We start from the raw sequence: 27,528 nt of genomic DNA on the forward strand, positions 1-27,528 counted from the left end.
GCCCACCACACACCCCCCATCTCTGTGCTTAAATCAGAGTGTGAAGCCATCAGCAGGAGATCAACACGCTAAAAGCACTGGGGACAAAAATCTATTAACTCAGGGATTCCGGTGCCGCACACCACGGACTCTGCTCGGCTCAGAATGGCTGACACGCTAAGCATGTAAATACACATGCAGGCACTTTCATCCCAGAACAATTAGAAATGGTAGACGACCTCAAGTTCTGCTCATTTCTTCCAGTCCGAAATCCGCATCACTGCAGAAATTGTCAAAAACTGTGTTCAATGAAGCGGTAGGTACGTTTTTTGCAGACTTTGCAGCAATATCATCATTTATCTGTAGGTACTATACACCCAAACTATACTCAAAAATTTAAAAAGCAGTATTAAAATGAAAAAAGTTTTGATATAGGGTTTTGTATTTTTATTTTTTCAATGGCTATTAGGCTTTAAATGAGAGCAGGCCATTTGAGAACACGTGTAGAATTTTGTTTGCTTCCTGACATAAGCAAGACCTTCCCTAAAAAGACCTCATCTGGATAACAGAACAGCATCTTTTGCTCTGTCTGTAATGATGCCTTGATGGATTCCGTGTGCATAATGCACCCTATCCGATCAGAGATTCTACCTTCTGCTAAAGCCAGATTCTGTGCTGTTCCCAGTTGATGTCTCTCTTTTTCTGTTTGATTTTTATGTTGTCTACAGTCAAAAATCAGACACATAATAACATTCCTCCACTGCCTTTGAAATGAGGTGTGGGTCAAATCCAGTCCTCTTATGCTTGTGGGGGGGCTCAGCTTTAACGCAGCAGGAGAGCTGCTAGGGCTTGCCATCAGCTTCATATGTCTGGGGTCGGCATCTGTCCATCTTTGGTTTTAGATGGATTAAGCTGAAAGCTTTTATTGCACTCGCAGAAGGTTAACTGTAAATTCAAGTTGCACCACCTTCTCTTTACCCTGTGTCCTCTGCTATGCTTCTGAAAGTATTTCCAGCAGAGCTCTTTTTTTATGCCCAATCATACTGCTGACCTGTTGCCAATTAGCATTAATAATGGAATACGCTACCAGGTTTTATTTTGTAATTGTCCAGCCTTTATTACCTCAGCTGGGTGACACAAGGTTTGATTTGCATCCCAACTGTTTTGGAAATTGAGTTTTACATTTATGGAAAATCTTACATTAAGTATAAAAAACACAGTAAATCAACATATTGTGCTGATAATGAAGTTGTAGTACTTACATACATCACACTCCTAAAATGTTTATCAATGCTCAATTTCTTAAAAGCTCTATAAAATCTAAAGAAAATTCAGTGATTCTCAAATTATATATAATTATTTATTTATTTGCTACACATAATACCAGTCCTGAGAAAACATCTATTGTTTGATTTTTTCAGTTTATACAATTAAATGTTTGTGTCTGTACTGTTTCCAGTTTTAGGATATTTGGTGTTTAAATGATTGTATGCTGGGATTAACACCACTGTGGAGGACCCATCCAGCTTTACTAGTGACTCACAGTACTTAAGTCAATAATAAGAGTATTAATGCTTTTCGGAAATACAAAAATTAGGTATTAATAATTTTTCAGTCTGTCTCTCAAATTTCTGGTGTCAGACCCATAACCTTGTTAGAGCCTGATTGATATACTGGCAGGGTCAATATTAGGTATTTGCCAAGATATCGGTACCAGCATTTGTAACAGAAATAGAAAAGTCCAGAGAGATTGGAGAAACACCCTTCAAATATCTTATAAGTGTGGACATTACATAGTTTACCCGCCAGAGTTGTTGCCCCATGATCAGAAGGTTGGGGGTTCAACTCCACTGAATGGCTACCCTGTGGTACCCCTGAGCCTGGTACCGTCCCTACACACTGCTCCCCGGGCGCTGCATCGGTGGCTGCCCACTGCTTCACTGGATGAATGGGTTAAATGCAGAGGAGTAATTTCCCTACGGGGATTAACACATACACACATTATTAGCGTGCACTCTGCAACTTCCCTGTTGGTAACGCAACAAAATACAACCAGCTGAGGTAAGCATCACTAGCCAAAGTGTAAATGAGTAACTGTACATAACTGCCATATTACCTTAGTAAAGACATTGTAACTACAGGTAACAAACGTCAGGGAAATCTGTCTATGTTTTGTGTGTCCGAAAGAAAGAGAATATATCAGCTGCTACATCAGATTTTCAATTCACCAATTACCAGTATCATTGTTAAAATTCCTCTGAACCCCTGTATAGGTATCCAATAATACCTAAATACAGTATTACAGACTCACACACTCAAGAACAATTTCTTCCCAAAGGCCATAACCACCCTTAATTCATACACACACCAATAACACAGACCCCCTCCCCAGTTTTCTATTTCCCTCTATAATCCTGTGCAATACCAAATTCTATGTGCAATAACCAGAATTGTATATACATAACACTATTGTACATTTTATATATTTTTTTCTGTTAATACTGTTCATATGTATATATGTGGCCCCCCCAATTTATTTGCACTGAGTTGGAGATACTCTGTATCTCACTGTACAACTGTATAGTGACAATAAAGGCATTCTATTCTATTCTATTCTATTCTATTCTATTCTATTCTATTCTATTAGCATGGTTAACTGTTACTTTTACCTTGAACTTAAATATTAAATAGCTTAAGTATTAGACATCTTTGCTATCAAAGTCACTTACCAAATTAAACATGATGGGCTGAACACACATTTAATAGGCTGATGTGTCTGAGGACTTGGACCTCCACCCACCATGTTCTGTTACATGATTGTGTTAAACATGCTGGAACAAAGTGGCTGTGTTTGCATAGCGCTTTATTCCCTTCTGAATTGTTTTTACTGAAGCCATAGGGTACCCATGATTGCAACAGCTTCTCTTTTTCTTTCTTTCTTTTTTGTCTTTTGCAGCCACTTTTTCTTGTCTGCATCTGTTTCTCTAAATCTGGGCTGAATTTCAGGGAAGGCTAGGTGGGTGGGGGTGTTAAGGCAAATACACAGAACACAAGCAAACTAAGGAAACCAATTTTACAAAAGAAAATGCTGCAAACTGCAAATCACATTTACTGAAAGAGATGCAAATACAGCAAAAAAATGACAAATATTGCAGAAAGAGTAAAATATTTTTAAAAGGCACTATAGAGACAAATGGGATGGGATACACTTGTTGTTTTAACTTTAAAACTGCCTTCTGTTCACATTTTCTGTTTAGGTCTATCTCTTTTCATTCAGTTTCCACATGCTTCTCTATTGATTTGGTACTTTAATTCTTGAACAGCACTTTACAACTTTTATGCCAGAGAAAAGCGCTTTATAAATACTTACTTAGTTATTTACTTACACGGTTCTTGTTGCCACGTTACCACTAGACAAAACTATTTTTTAAATGTTTGTTTGTTTGAGCACAGGATTCAGATGTAATCTCAGATACTTGCTGTTAACCCTGCAACCTTTGTAGCATTTGGCTGTTTTTTTCTTTTGTGAGTTTGTTTTCTATTGTAGGGTTTGTGTGGGCATCTGAACAGGTTGTTTTGGATTTAAGTGTAAAGTGTGTGGCACAAATCATTTTACAAACATACCTATGTGTAAATTTTTAGTATTCCATTAATTGCCCAGCCATATCCTGAGCAGTATAATCGGTTTAGAAGATGGATGAATGGATCTTTTCTAGCTGGCCCCTGACAGCTACAGTCTCTTTTCTGGTGCCTGGGTTCATGTTTCTTGTATTCCAGCCAAACGAATTCTAAAACTTCTTCCATCCCTTTTGTTTGTTGCTTCGAGCTGAGAAAAAATGTGCCCTATTCACTTCTATTCACCCGCACAAAAGAGGAGGATTTAGTGAGGAGCAAGTGTTGAATAGAGATATACTGGTAGTGTGCAGCCTTCTGGGAAAGGAAAATAAATAATTTAGCTAAACATTTTCAATTTCACTTAAAACAACTGTGGTTTATGAATTACTCTTTTTGGTTTTGCATATAAAAATAACAACATTTAATAAGTTTAATTTAACAATTTTGTTAAATAAGCTTAACAAAATTGCTTTAAAATATTTCATGTCTCCAGCAAGCTTTCATATCCACAAGATATTTTTCATCTAATTACTTTCAAACAGTAATGCTCATTAAATAATAAATACCACAATTCTGCAGTTTATTCAGCATAATCAAGCATAACCTCAACCAATTTATCAGTGAATACAGTATTAAAGTCTCAGAAAACACAAGCTGACCTCTGACTCACTGACTCCTCTTTTTATTGCCTGCTGTATGCGATGCTTCGGACCAGGAGAAAAAGTTGTAGCGTCACATTACCCTCACCTCCATCCTCATTTCCTCAGTGATGTGTGTGCTTCTCTCTAGAGCCACAGGCAAGGGCAGAAGTAGCTTCCCGGCATTCACATGACGAGAGCTATATGCATCATGCACTTCTATCTTTGGGATCCTCCACAATTCTGCAGCTTAAGGCTTAAACCCCAGGAAGACCTTTCATTGCAGGCACTACCCACACACTTTCAGTCAAAAGCAGCCTGTTTTTAAAAATGCAATATATGGTATAAGACCAGTGCTATACAATCGTAAAATTCACGGTAAATTCTAACTAGCTAAAACAACTGTTTTCCCTCTCTTGACAAGCCAGACTCTAGAGTTAATTGACTATAAATGGAAGTCTTTTCAAGACCTCCTTTGGTATAGCCTTTGCCACCCATAAACTGAATGTAGATTTGAAAGTGTCTTTGAACATTTGTATGATACAGATATTTCACTGTTCATTTTGTCACTGGGTTAAACAAAATGCCATAGACTGTATACAAATTATGGACACAGGCACTGTGGTAACACCCCAGTTTTACATTTTGTTACTGTGAACCAGGACAGATCTAATGGAGAACCCAAGGACAATGCATGTTCATATAACTCAGAAATCATACCTTGCTTTATTAGCTATTTCACTCGGAATGGGACCATAGTTTATAATATATACACCATGCTGTGTTAAATAAGATCTGAAAACAGCAAGTGACAAAGTAAACGCATTGGGAAATTGTTTACTGAGGCATTTGATTGAGGATGGCATTTGAATGAATGTTGAAATCTCTTCTTTTCACACTTTTCTGGCCAAGTGGCAAAGTATAGATTGGGTGAAATTTAAATGTTTAGCCATGCAGTATTTTTTTTATGAGGAAAAGGTTTTGTTTGGTATTCATATCACAAGATATGTTAAGGTCAAGGTCAAGGTCAAATTTATTTATATAGCACATTTCAAACAGCCGATGCTGCACAAAGTGCTTAACAATATAAAAATGGTATTAAAAAGCAACAATGTAATACAATAATAACAATAAAACAATAATAGGACAATAAAAGAATTAAAACAATAACTAAACTAATTCAAATAAGACCAAAATGCTTGGGTCATAGTGTGTTAAAAGCCAGGGCATAGAAATGTGTCTTTAGTAATGATTTAAATTGCTCAAGTGTTTGTACAGATCTAATATTTAAGGGGAGACTATTCCAAAGTCTGCGACCTGCCACAGAGAAGGATCTATCACCACGGGATTTGAGATTAGTCCGTAGGATGGACAGCATTCGTTTTGAGCTAGACCTCGTGGTTTTTCCTGGAGCATAGGCAGAGAGGAGCTCAGACAGGTAAGGAGGGGCTCGGGCATTAAGTGACTTAAAAATAAAAAGTAAAAGTTTAAATTGGATCCTGTAGGAGACAGGAAGCCAGTGTAAAGAAGCTAAAACTGGGGTTATATGCTCTCTCCGTTTGGTACCAGTTAGCAGGCGAGCAGCTGCATTTTGAACAATCTGAAGACGATGGATGGAGGCCTGATCTAGACCATAATACAATGAATTGCAGTAGTCTCATCTGCAAGTAAGAAAAAGGTGAATAACACGCTCAAAGACGTTAGCCGGAAGGTATGGCTTTACCTTGGCTAGCTGTCTTAACTGAAAAAAACAGGACTGAACTACTGCACTCACCTGCTTATTCACTTTAAAAGAACCATCAATGGAGACACCGAGGTTTTTTACATGAGTTTTACAATACGAGGAAAGGGCGCCCAGAGTGCTGTCGATATGATTAAAGTTGCCAAAAATGACAACCTCAGTTTTATTTTCATTTATCTTTAAAAAATTTAATGACAACCAGCCTGCAAGACAGGAACATAACATGCTATATCAGGATTTTAATAAAGAGTTTACTTGTAAACTGTGTTTTATTTGCATGTAAAGACGTGTTTGGCCTCCTTTTTAATACAGCTAAACAAGTTTTATTGATCATTTTGAAGATTTAATTATCTACATTTTAAATTAGCGATGATGCTGATTATTGCAAAGATATTTCTCTAAAGTCATATTGCACCAGTAGCCACAAAATTTGGTCTACACAATTAATTTCAGGGCATTTAATGTTTCATATACAGCGTCATAAATATGGAACTACGGTCACTCTGTACCAAAAAGAAGCTCCCAAGATGTCCTAATGGGAGGAGCTGCATACATTAATGTAAAATTAAAAACTGCACTTACTGCTGAGTAGTCATGTAGTCATACCGCTGCTCCATTGAAAGTGTGCTGACATATTGCATCGGTGTGTGGTTCTCCAGCTGCACCACAGCACACAGAAAGGCACTCCAGAGGGTCATCAACATGGCCCAAAAAATCATTGGACATCCTCTTCCCTCCCTGAAGGACCTGTACAGCACTCGCTGTCTCAAGAGGGCACGCAGCATCCTACGGGACTGCACACACCCAGGACACCGGGTGTTTAAGCTGCTGCCGTCTGGCAGGAGGTTCAGGCTGCTGAGGTCACGAACAAATAGACTCAAGGACAGCTTTTACAACAGGGCAATAGCCCTGATCAATGCAAATAGCTGACCTGACTGGATACCTCCCTGGACTTTTTTAGGGGGGAGGTAACAATGTTTAAAACAATAACAATAATATTTATATTTATAACAAGGTGCAATAATAATTAATGTGCAATAATAACAGTGTGCAATACACATACACTTATTCTTCTTTTTTATACTAAGTTAATATACTGTGTTGTGTTGTTTGTTGCGTTGTGATGTGTCATCTCGTGTCGTGTTGTTTTATATGTAGTGCCGACGTAGGACAGTTTTTCCAATTTCATTGTACTACTGTACTATGTATGATTGTGCAATGACAATAAAGAGTTATCTTATCTTATCTTATGTGCAAGTGTTTGGGGTTACAGCATCAACTACTCTGATGGTATGTGCCCTCTTCCAAAATATGCTAATTTTGAAAGCCCGAGGTGCATGCTCCTTCTGTTTGACATTCAGTTAGCGCAGTATGTTAAAACATGAGACAGCAAAAATAGGGTCGTGGGTGATGTCTGTCTGGATGTTGTTTTTCTTACGACACCCCTTGCTAAATTTTTCATTTTAAATTTAGTTCAGTTTTTGTCAATAATTATGATCTTTATTATTTATGTAAATTCTGCATTTTAAAGGCTCAATGAGGGTCATATATTATTCTTCAAGCATCTTGTGTTATTCTTCAAAGTTAATTTTTTCATCAAAGTGGGTTTTTTTTCCAATGTTGTACTAGTTAATGAGAAACTGATGAAAGCCAGAATGCCCGCAGAGGGTCAAACATCTTCAAGGAAGGATGGTGTAATATGAAGTCCGTATAATGAAGTATTCACAACTTTAAGTGGACATAACTTAAACATTTGAAGGCTACAGATCATTTTGGTGCTTGCCTTGCTTTCACTTATATTGTCTGGTGTAAAAGCCTCTTTTGCAATAAAACTGTAAATTCCTGCCTGAATGAGAATTAATAATAAATTCTTCAGCATTTCTGTTGAAAAAAAAAACAAACATGCATGAGCACAAGTGCAGTTTTTTTCTTCTTCTTTTTTTGGCTGTACCATGCAAAACTTCAAAGTAGTAACATGCTGACCAGATATCATTTGAACATGAACTGACAGAAGAGTGGAGAAGCAAAAAATACATCCATGATGGGCACGTTAGTCACATTCAAAGTGACTCATCAAATCCCTGCAAGCGATAAAGATGAGAATATAAATTTGCCCAGCTGAGGTAATCAAAACGTCATGTCTTTACTCAAAAACTTCTTCCTTGCTTCTGTCTGTGGAACCTTTGCTGGTTTTATCTCAGTAACCTGGCCCAATTGAATATATAATACAAAAAGAGTTTAGCTGTAACACTTTTTTATATTGTGGTAACAAATGATGGCATGGTGATTATTAATGTAGACTTAGTATTTGAAACTTGTTTCATAAACTATCTATGAACATCTGGATGGCTATTGTAAAGTAACAGATGTTAAACCTTGTAAACTATTAACAGGTTGTAAATGCTGTGTAGGGCACTTATAAACATCTGGGTGACTAGCGTACGGTTGAACGTGATGTTTACAGTAGTCACTTTACAGAAGTGAAAGCATGGGGGAAAAGCTATTATGCGAACAAAGATGGAGGAAGAAATGAATCTTATGTTTGGACAAACAGTGGGGTTGAAGTATTCCTCAATACATGAAATATCTGTCTGTGTGTGCTGTGTGTGCAGGAGCTGAGCAAACAAATTTGGCATACAGGTGCATCCTGGGCCCCTGAAGGTTCTCATCTATATTAGATATTATGATGTTACACATGTTGCCTAGCAACCACCTGCGAACAGACTAAAATGGTTTGCTTCTTTGCTCATACAACACCTCATTGTTTTTAATTAGGGCTGGGTATCGTCACTGACTTCTAGAATGGATTCTTTGCCGATTCACAAGGTCCTGAATTGATTCGATCCACGATTCGATTCAATTCGATTCGATTTGATTTGAATCGGAGAAATTTTGCCTCAGACAGTCAGAAATATTATAATTCTGCTGACTTATCAGTACATATCGATATTTTTTATATCTATAAAAAGAAAGCTGACACTTGTGAGACTTTATCAAAGGTGTGAGCATCACAGCAGATGTCTTTGTGTCAAAGTAACTCAGTTTAAAAAAAGACCGCTGTACAACTGAGCTAATCTGTTTCTCAAAGGTGAACTTATTTTCAAATATAACCGCCAAATTTTTAGCATGCGATCTGACGAACAGTAATAATGGATTGCATTTATATAGCGCTTTTCGAGACCCTCAAAGCGCTTTACAATTCCACTATTCATTCACTCTCACATTCACACACTGGTGGAGGCAGCGACAGCTGTAGCCACAGCTGCCCTGGGGCAGACTGACAGAAGCGAGGCTGCCATATCGCACCATCGGCCCCTCTGGCCATCACCAGTAGGCGGTAGGTGAAGTGTCTTGCCCAAGGACACAAAGACCGAGACTGTCCGAGCCGGGGCTCGAACCGGCAACCTTCCGAAAAGACGAACCAACTCTTGAGCCACGATCGCCCTCTACTAAAATGCGCAGATCAAGATCTGAGGTACTAGAACTATATATGATATACCGTGCTGCCTAGCAACCACCTAGCAATGGGCTAACGGGCCAGTTTCCATCTTTATGCAAACATTGTATCATTTTAGTTTCACAAACAACAGCACAAACAAGCCAAACATTACTTTAGCATAGCCACATTCTATTAAAAAGATTCTGAAACAAAAAATTATTGATAGATTATAAAGTGATTAATTAGTATAATTAAAACTGATTGAATGTAATTTTAATAATTTTTAGAAAAAAATAACAATTTACTACTAAGTTTAATTGACTATAATTATTATTATTTACTTCAAAAATTATGCTTTATTGTTTCGCCCACAATGTAGAATTGTGGGCAATTCTACATAAATAAATTCTACATAAATACACTTCATGTGGTTTTTAGCGTGGTATGTCCAGGATTACTCCTCAATTCAAAAAAAACCCCTAGGTTTGGGTTTGCTTGTCAGTTGGGAAGGCTGAAAAGCTATTGAGCATGGGCTAAAAGAAAGTTCGTCATCCAAAATATTCCTAAGAAATACATAAATTGTCAAGGTTGATCAGGAACTCCACTAACCTTTCATACAGTCAGAAGGCATTTTTGTGCGGTGAGGCAGGAGAAATCTTATTTTCTAAACCTTGGAGATATAAATTTCATACCATCTTTAATCATTCTGATATGCAATCTTCTCATAGTTTATTTAAGCACAAGTAAAGGGGAGATTACTTTCAAGTCAAAAGCTTTAAATTGAGCCAGTTCCAATTTCCATCCCAGCAAAATGTTTGGCATGCTCTTAAAAGCAGTGTTAGTCATTCTGTCATGGATCTTTTTAGTCATGCTGTTATATTCGTCGCATAGAAAAGTCCGATACACAAAGAACTCTGTCAAGAGAAGACACATTACATTTGTTTTATGGTTGATTTTTGTTTATTTGTTTTTTGTTGACATAACCTAAAAAACGGTCTCATACGTGACATCAAAATTTTTTTAAGACTGTCAAAAAATCTGGACATTAGAGGCCACGTTCATTAGAACACAGATGAGAGTTTCTTTTCTTCCTTCTTTATGTCCTTTATATACAAAGGGCACTTTATTGATTGTTGACTTTGTGTCTAGATAATAGAGTTGAAAAATGTGCTATTTGTTTCTGAAAGCCTCAATGGGAATAACAGTTTTAAGTGTCTATACACAAAGAAACAAGCTACCAAAGTCAATGATGAGGTCTACTGACAAAACCCACAGTAGAAGGATTTTCTGCTTTGCTTTCACACAGATGATAATGGTTACTGCGGCACATGAGCTTCATTTATATTTAGACAATTAACTCTTCTGACAGTTTTCTTTTTGCTGCTTCCACATCTACCTTGGCCACAGCGTGTTGCAATAAAGAGAAATGATTATTCACAGAGGTAATGACCTATTACACACCACTGGCTTGAAGCCTTTCAGCTTTATTGAGAATTAAATAAAACATTTACAATAAAACGATTTTACATTTTACCGAACAGTCCTTGACTTTGTCCACCTTGTTACAGAAATTCACATATATGTGCCAACATTTATTTAACCCTGTTGCAATAGCATATGGTATATTGTTTTGATTGATACAGAAAGAAGTGCTGAATGAATAAGCTTTGTGTGTGCTGAGTTTTACAGCACTGAGAAGGTGTGGATGACAACAGGGAAGGACAAACCACTGTCCCATCAGTACTGGAGGGAGCTCAGAAAGGTCAGTGGACTTCATTAATAAAACAGCGTATACGCACAAAATCTGCGTGTAAATCATGCATAGGCATGCTTCGCACACAAATCAGCGATTTATCAATATTTTCGTACCTAAATTTGTTTGTAAAGTACAAACAACACGAGGGTGTGTTGGTCTGCTTGATGGATGAAGTCCTCCTTGATATATGAGCAATGCCTATCTTTTGCAGCTCCTATATATTGACATTTCCACCCCCTTCTTGTCCAAAACAGGAGCACAGATTACCACTGGTACTGTTGTAGTTTTCATGTCCCACATCTTCTCCATTTCTCTTTCCTTCTATGTTCATATTTTGAGAGTTTTTCTATAACTTTCAGAGAGATTTCTTTCAGTGAGGACAGATGTCGATAAGCAGACAAGTCAGCTCTATTAGTCTTGATTTCTTTATCAGTTTGTATTGATATATCCCATAGTACAGCAGCCTCATCACTTTCAGTTACCATTGAGGGTATGTGTTCATAATAACATTTATCTGATATCTATTTTTTGTTCTTCTGGCATAGCTGGTGGTTGGCTTGTTTTCCATTATTTGTATCACTGGCATGTTGAGCTCCCTTTGAGCTCTATTCTGGATTTAGCAGCTTTGTAACGTAGTGGTAATGTTTTCTTAGTTCTTTCATGGTCTCTAGCTATCTTAAGGAGATTATCCTCTTTGTTTTTGAGGTATGTCCCAGCCAGTCATTGTTCTTATAATGATAATAATAATAATAATCATAATAATTTTTTTAGGGTTTTCCAAAACCCCGTTAGCCACAAAATTCTTAGAACTACACAGTAAAAAAATGGAGTGTCAATATTTCAGAGTAAACCTATTTTAACCTAGATAGAGTATTTACAACTCTAAGAGGAGTAAACCAGCTCTAACATCAGAGTTAAAAGTCAGTGTAAAGTTTGTTAGTCACACAGTGAAGACTTAACTCCACACAGTGTTGATTATTACCAGTCCGCAGGCGTGTGCGGCCTCAGAGCTCTAATGCGCAGGGAATTTTCTCCGAAGAGCTGCCACAGTCAGGTAAGTGAAGTTAACATTCCCAGACTGGTAACATTGTTTAAAAAGGTATTTTTAAACTAAATAGCTCTTTATAGTTTCACTGATGTCGAGTGAGGACATGTTAGCAGCATTTACCCATAGGTTTAATGGCATTCCAGTAGCTACATGCTAGCAGTTGCTAAAAGTTCAGATGTTCGTTATCTTCTCACTGCGTTAATATGAACCTAAAACATTTTAACTATGTATTTCTTCTAAATGCTGTCTAAATAATATCATTGTCACATGTCAAATCGCACAGTTTGAACAACTAAATTACCGTTTATTAGTAAGCTAATAATCGCTAATTAGCTTACATAAGCGAACATACTTTCAGAAAAAGTGGGTAACATTACCATAAAGTTAACTTTACTGGTTTATACTATTTTAAGCAAATACCAAAGGCATACACTACTTTAGAGTTTTGCTCATTATTTAGTAAGAAATATGTATTTTGTGTAAATTAACTGATAGCAATGTTAATGGCATGTTAAGTAATATTAAGTAATGTTTCTATTTTATAGAAAGGTTTAAGACTACGTAAAAACCAAATCTCTGAGAGATGCAACCAGAAGACGGATGAGAAACATACTTGAGGCTGAGATGACAGAATGACATGGGTAAGAATCAAAAATGTAAGATATAAAGAAACATTTTAAACATTGTATTATTTTTAATTGTGATGTTTAATGCCAATTATTGAATTGATACATTAGGACATCTCCCCCTAAAAGCGTAAGAGTGATGTATGCGCAGGGCATTGTTGCTCTGTCTCCATATCTGGAAGACCCATATTCACAACATGGATATGTAAGTAAAGGGAACTTTTCAACATTAAATACATAATTGCCCTCAGAAATGTTGATAACATAGTCCTTCTTCGTTTATTTAATTACATAGAAACATTACTACGATCCAGAGAGCAGTTCAGGATACATTGCATGGCGGTTGAAGACCATTCAAAGAAAAGCTGTGGAGGAAAGAAGCGTCTCAGTTTGCAAATCTCCCAAAAGTAAGTTCACTTATCATTTAAATGATACTGATGTAATTTGTAGGCAGGATTCAATCAAACACTTCTCTATGTTCGGTATTTTTGCATTACAGATAGAACAAGATTTCCGACTCCTGTTTTGTGAGGTCACTGGGAGCAAATTCTTGGAGAGGTGGCTCACCAATCTCAAAGCAAAGGTTGTAAAGGAAAGTCATAGACTTGTCCCCACCTCAGAGTTCTTGGAGTTAATGTGCAATGCTGAGTCAGGTACTGAAGTTGAGAATGGTATGATTGTGACTGTTTTTATTTGCCATTGTTGGTTATATAGGTAATTCTGTCAATTCAATGTATTTTTGGAATAATTCTTTGTTTATTCGTCTGTAGGCTGGGACAGTGACTTGTCTACTATCTTGCTGCTGCTACATCTGCTACCACCATCTGCACAAGGGCGAAAGAGACCAGGAAAGATGTCTGCATCTCAAGCTGTCAATAACCTCATCAAATTCCCAAAGGTATGTTGTTTAAAATATACTTTCCATCACCTCTATTTTCATGGACAGTGAGTTGAGCTAATCTACTGTCAGAGGATAGTCACTTAATACTGTTGTTTAATGTGTTGTTGTAGGCTGGAACCAGTGTACAGCAGCATCTGACTTACCCGAAGCAGTCAGCCCTACCTTCTTATTCAGGGATCCACAAGAAGCAGCATTCACACCTTCATTGTGATTGAGAAGCATGCACTTCCATGTAAAGCGACAGGTTCAGTAGGAGCCCTTGATGAACTCTTTAGGGCCCACTATGTCTTATTATGGCCCAACTTTTTTACTTTTCTGCAAACAACTACGACATTGGGGAAATGTCATATTGCTTTCTCTAGTGAGCATCATAGAACTGTGAATTGTAAAGGTTTGTTACGTTAATTAAATGACATTGAAATGAGAAACATAATAAATGCTGTTACTTTAACCTGTATATTTGTTGTTATTTCCATAATGTAGGATAGATCACAGTTATTTAGTAATATAGCATCATAAGATGAATATGAAAAAATCACACTACAGAGAAATAAAAATGATATATTATTACACATCAGAGTGCTATTATTAAACTAAATTTTGAGTAAAAATAGCTCTATAAAGTGTAATCAAATTTCTCTGAACAGTGTGAATAACCCTCAGTGTTAAATATTTTTACACATTTTGTTGTTAATTTTGACACTAAATTGAGTACAATTAACACTGAAAAGTTAACACTGGCCATAGAGTAAATTTAACTCTAATTTTAAGTGGGACCAAATGTTATCTGAAGCAGAGTTAAAATCAACTCTGTAAGTGTAAAATTGACACTTGGTTTTTTACTGTGTACACATTTTTTACAGCTACACAAAAAAAGATAAATATAAATGCATTTAAAGAAAACAAAATACTAAATCAAAGGATGTAAGTTTTAATTTAAACATATTCTTGTATTCATTATCTCATCTTAAATTATCTCCCATCCATACATTTTCCTGTACTTATCCATTTCAGGGTCACAGGTTAGAGTGTGTGTGTGTGTGTGTGTGTGTGTGTGTGTGTGTGTGTGTGTGTGTGTGTGTCTTTGGACTGTGGGAGGACGCAAACCCACACAGAGACGAGGAGAATTTGCAAGCTCCACAAAGAAAAGCACAGGCCTTCGATAGTTTAAACACCGTTATCTTATCTTTTGTTAACAATTACTTCCATCATCACTGAATATCATCACTTACAGTCACATTTCTTGGTACTTTCCCACGGATGCTGTTTTTTTTGTTGTTGTTGTTGTTTTCTTTTGTTTTTTACGCTGCAGTGATCATTTCAGGCTGACAGACCACATGCTCTGTGTCCTCCACCTTTTTCTTATTTTTCCTCTAGTCTGTTAGTCTTTTTTATATTTGGACTTTCATGTCTGCAACCTTTGTTTTTTTACTTAATCCACAGTGAGTGTCTCATGGGAAATGATATGCTCGTCTTTTTTGTTTTGTTTGCTTTGTTTTCTTTTACCATCTTACTTCCACTTACAAAGCATTTCAAGACTTTGCCCCTTTTCTTACTCAACATAGGACAGAGGTTCTGGTTCATGCCCTGGTCACCTTTTGCATGGATGATAGTAATTCTACTCTCTCTGGTGTCTGCAAAAAAACCCCATCTTAATCTGCTCCAAATTAGACAGAACTCTGCAGCAAGGATCACATCCACACCAAGTTCACAGATCATACTACTGGTCATCCAGCTTTATTAGCTCCCCATTCTCCAGTGAATCCAATACACAGTTCTGTTTGTCACTTTCAAAGCTCTCCACAACTTGGACCCCTCTTATCTATCAAATTTCCATCATCCTCACACCCTTTCCCGTGCTCCCGTGCCCCAGTCGTTCGCCTGACTGGCCCTTGTTTCAGGCTTGAGACCATGGTTGCCACAACCATCATCTATTCCACCTTCATCAGCCAGGCACTCTGTTACACAGTTGCATCTCAGCGCAACACCCACCTGTTCACATCTGCATATCAACTATAACCCTCATGTTTCAATCATTATTCCTGGATTTTAGAGCTTTCTAGCTTTTGTGTTATTAATGTTGATTTTGTTGTTAATTCTGTGTTGTAATGTGACGTAAGGTGAAAGGTGCCAAAAAATAACATTTATTTATTTATTTGTAATTTCTTGGATACATTTCTTAAAACCTTTCACCCTTTTCTTAAATCCTGAAACACAACCAACCAGCCAACTTGTAAAACTATATTTCTTTTAAATACCCTCTGACAGTGTGCTCAAATTCCCATGTTTTCAGATCACACACATAACTAACTCGAATAACATTTGAGCATTTATTATACACGACATCAGAAAATGTCAAGGACATCTAAGTCAAGTCCTCTTTGATTGTTTTGCAAGTCTCCAAAAATACAAACACACTTTACATTTCATCCACTTCTCAGTACCAGCTTCTTTTAGTAAACCGCATCCACATCATTCAAGACTTAAGATTCTGGATCCCTAGTTTGTGAGTAGTAATTAGTGATTACTTTGTGATATGCTCTTTAAAAACATCGAGTTTTTTTATTTCAGTTTGATACTTGTAAAATTGTGACGTGATGTCTAATTTTCCCCTACTTCACAAACAGTCCTTCCAAAAATTTTCTTGAAATGAATTCCAAGAGTCACATTTTTTCACAATTGCTAAGACGTATTTTTCAAAAGATTCCTCCCTTTTCTCAAAACTGGAAACACAAAAGCCATTTTTCAGACTACATTCACAAAACCTTCTGGCAAAACCACTCACATCAAAACAGTTTTATCTGTGCTCAAAACCACACAATGTTTTCAGAACATGCACATACGCACGCACACATACACACAGCCCGTATAAATAATGACACTACTGAGCATTCATTATATACTACGTCAAAAAACAGGGGGTATGCAGCTCACAAAAAGAAAATCAATGTAACATTCCTGCAATTCAGTCAAAAATTCAGTGATTATGGTGACTATCTGCTGAGATTAGGTTACATTCTTTATCTCTTATTATCCTGCTTCCCATATTCCCATGTATACTATTCCAGTGTACTATGATTTACTCACAAAAGTGGCCACTTTCTTATTTATCAATGACAAGTAAATCAGAGAATGTGGCAAAGCCTATACACCTTGATTAGGTATATACAGCGTAAACATTTTTTGATCTATATTGTCCAGTACATTAAGTGTATTTTAAAATGTGTTTATAGTTTTGCAGAATAACTAAATGGGAGACTATGCAAAGGCTTTGACACAAGAGTGAGTGATTCAATGGTTCACTGGTTCAGAGCACCAAGCGTTCAGGATTTTGTATTTTAGAAATTTCGAGAAAATGTTATGCCCTCTGGTAGCTTAGCTTACTAACTTTAGTTAAGCTTGACAAAAGTGTGACTTTTTATTCTGCCACTGGCACCTTATGGTCACAGGTAGCCACATAACTGGATAGTTCAAAATCTTATCAAATACCAAATAGTGTCAGAATTACACAAATTATTTATACAAACTGCACCAATTGCAAAGATATGAACTGAAGGATATCGTATCTTATGCAGGTATAAATTCCAGCCAATTCACCAAAGGTTTATTGACATACTATGTAGCTGTGCTGCTGCCTGGTGTGGTTAAAAACAACAGTGATTCAGGCAATAAGCAAAACACAGTTGTGCTGTATTTGGAAAAGCAGGAAAAAAGAGCTGAAGGTCACTTTAAATGCGCTGCATAGCTTTTTTATGTATATAAAATATTGATCATAGTCCCTTATCCTTGAAGATAAAACCGTTAACAATGCATCAGCAATGCCAGCAATAGTCAAAACAGACAGCAGAGAAGTACCACCAACACACATGAAAAAAAGAAAACACTGCAAATCCTCCTAACATTTCAACAAATGTTAAATACATCATTAAAGCCAACAGAAGCCTGTGCTCCCAGCAAATCAATATTAGCCCCTACAGCATAATGAGGGCAGTAACAGGTTGACTGTTGAATGCAAGATAATTAGGCTTTCAGTTGTTTCTTAAAAGAATATACAGCGTTGCTGTTCACATTTCTTCAGGCAGGTGGCTTCAGTGTTTAAAGACCCTGGATGAAAAATGCTTTTTGTGCTTTGTCTAGGCTGTGAAAGAGTTTTCTCTTTGGGCTTTCTCTAACATTAATGAAGATTGGAAGTTGAAGTCGCCCTCACGGGAGCTATAGACAGTCCATTTATTGTGTGAGAATAAACTGTTAAAGCATATCTCGGCTCATTTCTATAAAGACCTGTCTACTCGCTGAGCCTTTGATGGGCAGATGAAGAAAACTAAACAACTGGAGCTTCCTGGTGGATATTTGAAAATGAAATTCAAAGTCCAAGTGATTGACAGTGTGTGGGATACCTTGTATTTTCTCAAATCAAATTAAACTGGGGAGGAATAACTGTACACACTGGTATTAGGTTAGATTTACATAAGAGCTCCATTAGTAGTCAAGTATTGTAACTTCGCAGCTATGTGTTATATAGATAATTAGAGCTGGTTGTGAAGTGTGCTTTCTATTCTCAAATTTGAGATGGAACGATACGGCTGCATTTCAAATTGACACTTGGGGTGGAACTAATATTTACTCAAGCATATGTACAGTACAGTTTACAGTGTTCTCAACCACCCTTCCACTCAGCAGCCCACCACCCTGTGAATAACATGATGCACAGTGGCACATATGCACACCCTGTCATACAGTTCGCAGTCATTTGGAAAATTGGCAAGGGGACTTTATCTAAATGACACTGCAAGACTGAATATTCCAGTGCAATCTCTCAGTAAGAGGATCTGATATAAATTGTTTGGACTCTCAGTGCCCTGCTTCACACCTTGCTTTGGGCTTTTATTTGGCTGCCTGGAGCAAGGAATATGCGGTGTAGTTTGGTTTGTTTGTTTTTTCTCTAACTTGTACTCACCATGCATGCGTTTTTGGGTATAGTTTACACAGAAGTTCATTTGTGTCTTGTTTGTGCATTCATGTGGCGTGTGTGGGCTTTCATGTGTAAGCATATCTATATCTGCCTGCATGCATGGTGCTTCATTTTGGCATCTATGGGCCATACATGCGTGACCAATCAGCTCACAATCACCTGCGGTTAAGTGGAAAGTATACAGTGTTCCAACCAACCCAACTGTAAACAAGAGAAGAGAAGAGAAGAGGAAATACCGGTTGATACCAGACTGCTCTCTTCCATTCCAACCAGAAAGGTGTACGGTTCATAGCAGAGGCTTTCATTTGGTCATTAGTCTCTATCAGCTCCCGTCTGTTAGTGTTAGTATGTGTCAGAGAGCTATCTTTCTCACTCTCCAAGGTTTGATGATGGAGAGGTAATTTCAGCTTTATGGCGGTGTGACTCTAATGATGAGGAAGCCATAGCTGAAAGCATGCAAAGGCAGTGAGAAGTGCTTTCTGTCTTTCCCCACATGTATATACAAAAAGACACATCTGAGCTTTTTATGTGTACATAGGAAGTATGTATATGTGGATACAAACGGGAAAGGTTCCAACTTGTACTGCTGTCCCCATCACTGAATAGGCTTTTAATGGAGAGTAATGAGGAGCACTTTTGCGGCAGATGTGCCCTCCCTGCAACAGCGTTTTACCCCGAGACTTTAAAAACTGACCCGAGTGAGACGTCAGCAGGCACCAGTCTCTCCTTGCTTGGTACGTGTTGCAGGAATTTGAACAGGCTGTTGACCAAGTTTGCCTCGAGCACCTCGCTGCACCCAAGCAAGTAAGAGTAAGTATCATTTCAGCATAGCACCTAGAGTCACATTAAATGACAAAAGCCCTAGCAGTGTTGGCCAGGCCCAAAATCTGTTACAGGGCCATCTTCTTCACTGGAGTGTGAAATTATTTTAGCTCTTTCCTCATTATAGGATTTTAAAATGCATTATAGTTAGGGCCTTTATGGTGTGCCGCAGCATTAATTCAATTTGCCCCATTCACGCTTTCTTATTATCACTCTCAGTTCAAGCTACAGGGGGAGGAAGCTGCTGAGCAGTGCTCCCCAGCCTTATCTATAAAGGATATAAACTACACTACCCAGCTCAATCAGAGCCAGCCTGGACTGTTCCATCCATTTTTCCTCTGACTCCCCTCTCCCTCGTTCTGGATGCTTCTTTCTGTGGTGACCTCCATCTTTCTTTCGATCGTCTATCCCTCTCTCCATTTCCTTCTGAGTTGGTGATTGATAGGGGTGGTCCAAGGAGCACTTTCGATATCTTTCCATAGACACACTCGTGTAGGCAAACCAACAAACACACAGCCTGTGCACGAGCTCAGATGCTACACACATGAATACAAACGCAAAACCAGGGCCAGGCAGAAGCAACAGAGGCAGCCGCACAGGTTTAATGGGAAAACAAGCCACAGTGTATGGGTGAGACAGCATTAATCTATCACTGAAACCAGAACTGGACTGTGTTTGTTTAGCACACCATAGAAGGAGGCATTCCGGGAACACCCCATCACTATCTGTTATGTGCAAAAGTACAATAATGTATTGAGCACAGCAAATGTGTTCCTGCGGAAGTACAGCAGATTAGTATGGAGCAGCTGCGTGAAGCGGGACTTGAGCTCTGACAGTGCTCCTCCACACTTGCATGAATGCACTTCGATTAAACACACACAGACATGTTTTGTCCATGTGTGTTTAGACAAAGATGCACAGTAACATGCTATACACTATACTAGTCCACATGCATTAAACTGTAACTCAGCATGCGATTGCAGGCGGGCTTACTGGCAATGGGGGAAGAGGAAGAGAGGATAAACTCCTCATTTAGATATCTAATCCCGTGAGCAGTCTGTCCTGTGTGGACCATCATCTCCCGTCATTAGCAGCAGGCCAGCAAGATTAAAAAAGATCAATGTTTATCACCCACTGTGTGCGAGGAAATCCAAGTCTTAAACCTCCCCATGTCATCACAATTAATCACAATATCTGCTATCACAGCTATGTTAACAACAGAAATTCATGATTATAGTAAATTCATAATCAACCTTAATGCCCCAAATCTGTGATAATGTTCACGCGCTCACAGTGGATGAGCTCATACTAACATTATTAAAAGTAGTAACACTCCATCAGTTGGATTTAGTGTAAATATAGGGTGATCTTGCACTCAATCCAAATATTAAGACAAGCTGAGTGACTCATTTGTAACTTTGAACGCACAATTATTCACGGGGCGGACTGAACATTTATGGTAAGATCCTCAATTTAGTGTTTGACAAACGCAGCCATTTCTCAGTTAGAGATATCCATCAAAACTAACTTATCGCACATTCACACAATTAATTATTGAAATTACTCGATTAAATGGCAGCTGCAGTGTCAGGGCAGAAAGGGCAGAAGTAATTATGAGTCGATAACTTGTGAAAAATGACATGCAAAACTGTGGACAGAGCCTAGGCAACAGAGTTCTTGCAGAATAAGAAAGCTGAAAGCAAAACTGAAAGGATCCCTTTCCCTGCCATTTTCTTTATTTAATTTTCAACAAAAGCGGGTTTAAGAGCTGCAGGAAACTTAATTCTAATTCTTGATCCTTAATGCGTGGCAGTGGTGCATGCTTCCCTGTTTCCACAGCAAGGCTGGCACTACTTATGACACCGTAACATCCCTATCCCATCCTTCTCAGCACATCATAAGACTGTGGAGACCATATGGTCTGATTAGTCGACAGAGTTAAGCTCTACACTGTCGAGGCAGCGAGAAAGATAGATGAGGAGAAAAAAAAAAGCCTTGCACGTTCAGTGGTTCCGCTGAGAACAGACACAAATTCGTAGCTGGAACACATTTAGAGAAATAAAAACGCATGCTCCACAAGCACATGCCTGAGCCAAGATTGGAACAGATAAAGCAGAAATGTCCAAGTACAGAAAGGAGGAACATAACAGAAGCATACAACAGACAGATCAGGAAACAATCAGAACAAATACTGTCTTTTGTGTGTCACCCACAATCTTAAGATCCTTTGTCTGCATATCATTCTTCATCTCTGCAACTGTCTCAAACTCTAATTTTAAACATCCATATAGCAATGTAGCATGTAGCTGCTCTCCCCCCTCGATGCCCATCAGCCCTGAGAGGCACTACATTATCTCCACATCTAAGACACCTGCTCCTGCAATCAGTTGGACTCTCTCTCTCTCTCTGTCTGTTTTTCTGCAATGGATTAAATAACCGAACCATGAGATGGACATCATCTTCAAACACATCTTCTAATCTGGGCCTCAATTCCCTAGTCTTCTCTATAGTCTTTTTGATCGCCAGTGAGACGAAACTTTTGCAACCCTTTTTCTTCACTCTACCATCTCATTTTGGATGGCACTGATTTTCATCTTCTTAACAAAAGGATGTGAAAATTGGTGCCACGCAATTACTACAATTTCTGCAATTTGCCCGCTTTGCTCCAAAGCAAAGTTCACGGCATGTCAAAACATCTCACTAGGAAACTTGGCCAGCCATGTGATCTTTTGCACAGCATTAAGAAATCTCCTTGTTCACAGTTCACCCGGCAGAGATTTCAAAGTTGTCCATGTCCTGTGTGTTTTTCAGTGCCTTCTTGAGCCACCGAATGCAGGGCTGCAACCATTGTTATGCTCAGTTAATTGGACCTTTGGGTACAAAAGGTTGAAAAATTCAAGACCAAATAGATAAATAAACACGAGCACTGAATTCCCACGACATATCCCAGCGCTAGCTCCAATTTTCCTTTGCTCATTCTAGCCTATAGGCAGGCTTGTCTGAAAGGCTGATTCATTAGAGTGCTTCAGGACAGTTCTATCAGCCCTTCGACTCAATCACACACCTACCTCTCTGCCAGTTTGTAAACTATCAGCAACAGTCTGTCACAGCCTGTTCGGCGACATATAAATTGTTGTTTAAAGTGATGTTTTGTGACTGTGAGCAAAACTGCTCCTAGTTAATCAATACCACAAAATCAATTCAGCTCTCTGGGGAAATGTCACAGAGAGACTACCCAGCATGCAAAGGTGGGGCAAAAACAAAAGTTTTAGATGGATGGAGGAAGTGGCAGATGAGGCAGCGAGCCAATGAGCTAAAGCATAACCGGTTCATTACAAATCATTCCGCATTAAGGGAAACAAGGCAAACACAATAGCAGATGATTAAATTATGTCAACAAAACCCCCAAACTCACACCTTTGTTTCCCGCTAAGCTGGTGTCAGAGCATCATGGATTAGATTTATTAAAACAAAAGCTTCTCCACTGGTGATAAGCTTCTTGTTCAATGTGTGAGCTGTGCTCATTTATCACACAGGTAGACATCGGGCTGCACAGAGGAATACTGAGAATCTGTGCTATTGGAGGTCAGCAAGACATTTACCTGACAGCGCCTGCCTCTGTGCAATGTCTTGAGCTGACAATGTCTGTGGTAATGGGCATCAATAATGCAGACCCTTGGCCGAATAAAAACTCCCTGTCGCCATGACTATCCTCACAGCCCTGTGCGACAGCACATATGCTTGCACTCATCTCCTGCTGCACCACACACAACATGTGTGATATACAGTATGAGTGTGGGCTGAATGCCTACGTTTCTGTAATTCCAAGATGGCCCACAGAATAACAGAAATAGTCCACATTTCTTGAGCTTTAATTATTTTTGGGGGCTGACATTGACTAAACGTCTTAACTTCCTTCCTTAACAGCTTGTTCTGGTACACGGGGTTTACCAGTCTGACCCCAGATCAGAGCAATGTGTGATCTTAAACTTTAGTTAAAGGCCAGACGTGACAAAATCACATTAAACGCCAACTAAAAACTGCAGTTCTTGAAATGGTCACTTGGGGGCTGGTTCCAAGAACGATTCAATCCACATACATCCCATTTTAAATATGATAGCAAGCTGATACAAAAATAATTATTTCAGTCCCTAAAGATAATTTTCCCTTAGTGACACATTCATCCCAATTGTAAAGACAGTTATGCAGTCACCTCCACCCCAGCTGAACACTGACATTTTAAAGGCAGAGTGGCTAAAGCTAAAGCTACACAATGCTCAGAGCCAACCACAAGACAGCAGCCTCAGTGAGAGTCTTAGGTATGAGCAGTGAAAAGATCACAGCAATTACGAGGAAAATTATGGAGACGAGTGAAAAAGAGAAAAGGGCGGATGTCTTGTTATCTGGTGAGGTTCTAAACATACTAGAAGATGATGTAAGTAACTGACATTTGGTTTGTTATATAAATCTGTTGCACCTACTTTTGTTTGGTAAGGTAAAAAATGTCAAGGTGACTGTACAGCAACTCATTCTTAGTTATTTATTTGTAACAGCGCTCCTTCTTATAGCTGAGTACTTTATTTTCAGTTGTTTCAGTCAGAGATCTACTTTACTGAGATCTGGGGGAAATAGTAAAGTTTTAACTATTTATTTCATTGTGAAAAGAATATTTTGTGTTGTTTTTTCTTTGTATATGCTGTAAATTACAGCGCTTAAGAAAAGAAACTCTAAACTGGCAAACACTCTTTATTGACAGGCCAAAAGAACTGGACAAGAAAATTGCAATCACTGCATCTCTAATAATTATAACCCTGTGATAGACTACCCAGGGTGTGCCTTGATTTCTGCCTTGTGACAGTGAGTCTGACTGAGCAAGTGATTGGGAAAATGTGTAGATGGATTAAAAAAGACAATTTTAAATAAAAATAATAATATCTAGAATTCGCAACTCCAGGCGAAGGTGTTGGGATACTTGCTACTTGCAGACTCGGACTGTGGCTTGCTGTCGATGGGAGCAAAAAGTTGTTGATAAACAGCTTGTTTATGAAAACAGGTGTGCCTAATAAAGAGGCAGACATTCTGAAATTGAAGTGTGTTTCTGTTAATCATACTGTAGGTTCATGGGAGCATGGTGAAAAAAGTGGGCCAAGCTGTAGTCGAACTCACAACCTTCAGCTTCCAAAACGTTAAAGAACATGTATTAACCCACTAACTCAAACGGCAACGCAAGAAAACTCAAAACTTGCATGTCCCACATGAGTTAGTGGAAAGTGTGCCACAGCAGGCCGCAGCCACACTATGGTGAGACACAGGTCAAACAGTCCACCAAGGATATTCAAATCAATGTGGCGTGACATGAGAAAAGTAGCCCTTTTCTCTCGGTATAATCAAACAGCTTGTTGCTGTACAGTGAACATAAGTGTACCTAACAAAGTGGCACAGTGTCCTTTTAGAGTAGTATCATTCCATAGAGCATACAGCTCTGCTTGATCATGAAGAGTGCCCCATGGTACACTTGAACTCAGAACCTTGAGAATACAAAGGAAGAAGAAGTGAGCAGTAATACTACTATGCACCAAAGCAGCGGCAGGACCAGTGCACAAACGAGCCAGTCATTCTGAGGTACGAACAGCGTCTCTACGACAAACGGTTACTACTACTACTACTAATAATAATAATAAATCCATCCATTTGCTTCTGCGTATCCTTTTTCAGGGTTGTGTGTGTCGTGTCGTGTCGCCTCTCACCCAGTTGTCTTTGGGCGAGAGGCGGGGTACACCCTGGACAGGTTGCCAGTGTGTCACAGGGCTAACACATAGACAGAGACAACCATTCGAACTCACATTCACAACTATGGGCAATTTAGAGTTTCCAATTAACCTATCCCCACTAAGTGCATGTCTTTGGACTGTGGGAAGAAGCCGGAGTACCCAGGAAGAACCCACGCAAACACAAAACATGCAAACTCCACACAGAAAGACCCCGGCCTGATGGTGGAATTGAACTCAGGACCTTATTGCTGTGAGGCAACAGTGCTAACCATCGTGCTGCCCCGAAAAATGAAGCCAATTCACAGACCAGTAAGTGAGTAAGTGGCAGTCAATAATTGTCAAGATTCAAAGCTAGTTACAGCTAGTTCTGTAACTAGCTAGTTCTGAGCTAGTTACATTTACTCAAAGGGAAACGCTGCGATTTCAGCAATGCCCAATTTAAAAAAGACAAATATAAATCCTGAACTTTTCAGTCAGCAATAGCATAGCAAAAAACGGTAATTGTGGCTAAAGAAGGGCACTGACTGACTGTTTACAGTGTGGCAAAAAAGTATTTAGTCAGCCACCGATTGTGCAAGTTCCCCCACCTAAAATGATGACAGAGGTCAGTACTTTGCACCAGAGGTACACTTCAACTGTGAGAGACAGAATGTGAAAAAAAAATCCTTGAATCCACATGGTAGGATTTGTAAAGAATTTATTCGTAAATCAGGGTGGACAATAAGTATTTGGTCACCTCAAACAAGGAAAATCTCTGGCTCTCTCAGACCTGTAACGTCTTCTGTAAGAAGCTTTTCTGTCCCCCACTCGTTACCTGTATGAATGGCACCTGTTTGAACTCATCATCTGTATAAAAGACACCTGTCCACAGCCTCAAACAGTCAGACTCCAAACTCCGCCATGGCCAAGACCAAAGAGCTTTCGAAGGACACCAGGAAAAGTATTGTAGACCTGCACCAGACTGCGAAGAGTGAATCTACAATAGGCAAGCAGCTTGGTGTGAAAAAATCAACTGTGGGAGCAATCATCAGAAAATGGAAGACATACAAGACCACTGATAATCTCCCTCGATCTGGGGCTCCACGCAAGATCTCATCCCGTGGGGTCAAAATGATCATGAGAACGGTGAGCAAAGATCCCAGAACCACACGGGGGGACCTGGTGAATGACCTGCAGAGAGCTGGGACCAAAGTAACAAAGGTCACCATCAGTAACACACTACAACGGCAGGGAATCAAATCCCGCAGTGCCAGACGTGTTCGCTGCTGAAGCCAGTGCATGTCCAGGCCCGTCTGAAGTTTGCCAGAGAGCACATGGATGATACAGCAGAGGATTGGGAGGATGTCATGTGGTCAGATGAAACCAAAGTAGAACTTTTTGGTATAAACTCAACTCGTCGTGTTTGGAGGAAGAAGAATACTGAGTTGCATCCCAAGAACACCATACCTACTGTGAAGCATGGGGGTGGAAACATCATGCTATGGGGCTGTTTTTCTGCCAAGGGGACAGGACGACTGATCCGTGTTAAGGACAGAATGAATGGGGCCATGTATCGTGAGATTTTGAGCCAAAACCTCCTTCCATCAGTGAGAACTTTGAAGATGAAACGAGGCTGGGTCTTCCAACATGACAATGATCCAAAACACACCGCCCGGGCAACAAAGGAGTGGCTCCGTAAGAAGCATTTGAAAGTCCTGGAGTGGCCTAGCCAGTCTCCAGACCTCAACCCCATAGAAAATCTGTGGCGGGAGTTGAAAGTCCGTGTTGCTCGGCGACAGCCCCAAAACATCACTGCTCTCGAGAAGATCTGCATGGAGGAATGGGCCAAAATACCAGCTACTGTGTGTGCAAACCTGGTAAAGACCTATAGTAAACGTTTGACCTCTGTTATTGCCAACAAAGGTTATGTTACAAAGTATTGAGTTGTATTTTTGTTATTGACCAAATACTTATTTTCCACCCTGATTTACCAATAAATTCTTTACAAATCCTACCATGTGGATTCATGGATTTTTTTTTTTCACATTCTGTCTCTCACAGTTGAAGTGTACCTCTGGTGCAAATTACTGACCTCTGTCATCATTTTAGGTGGGGGAACTTGCACAATCGGTGGCTGACTAAATACTTTTTTGCCCCACTGTATATAGAAAAAATGTGGTACGTATTATTTATTAATATTATTAATGTTTATAAATAATATTTATTAAGTCTTATACCATT

General features: G+C 38.9%; 1 protein-coding gene and 1 long non-coding RNA gene across 3 annotated transcripts in view; one reads left to right on the forward strand and one right to left on the reverse strand.

Moving 5' to 3' along the window:
• The window catches only part of LOC146569377 (neural-cadherin-like), a 101,973-nt gene that overhangs the window by 65,977 nt on the left and 8,468 nt on the right, over positions 1 to 27,528 (reverse strand). The gene's annotated exons all lie outside the window — the stretch shown is intronic.
• LOC146569379 (uncharacterized) lies at positions 13,162 to 14,141 on the forward strand. 2 transcript variants are annotated; one of them, XR_014893290.1, is made up of 4 exons: positions 13,162 to 13,249; positions 13,342 to 13,495; positions 13,613 to 13,740; positions 13,854 to 14,141. It is a non-coding gene; the product is annotated as an uncharacterized LOC146569379 (long non-coding RNA). The 2 variants fall into 2 exon arrangements; XR_014893289.1 differs by having other exon boundaries at positions 13,342 to 13,740.

Source organism: Mchenga conophoros, linkage group LG7 (assembly GCF_057382185.1).
Source record: "Mchenga conophoros isolate Kocher_MC1m ecotype Shallow Benthic linkage group LG7, M_conophoros_male_GT1.1, whole genome shotgun sequence".
Classification (NCBI taxonomy): domain Eukaryota; kingdom Metazoa; phylum Chordata; class Actinopteri; order Cichliformes; family Cichlidae; genus Mchenga; species Mchenga conophoros.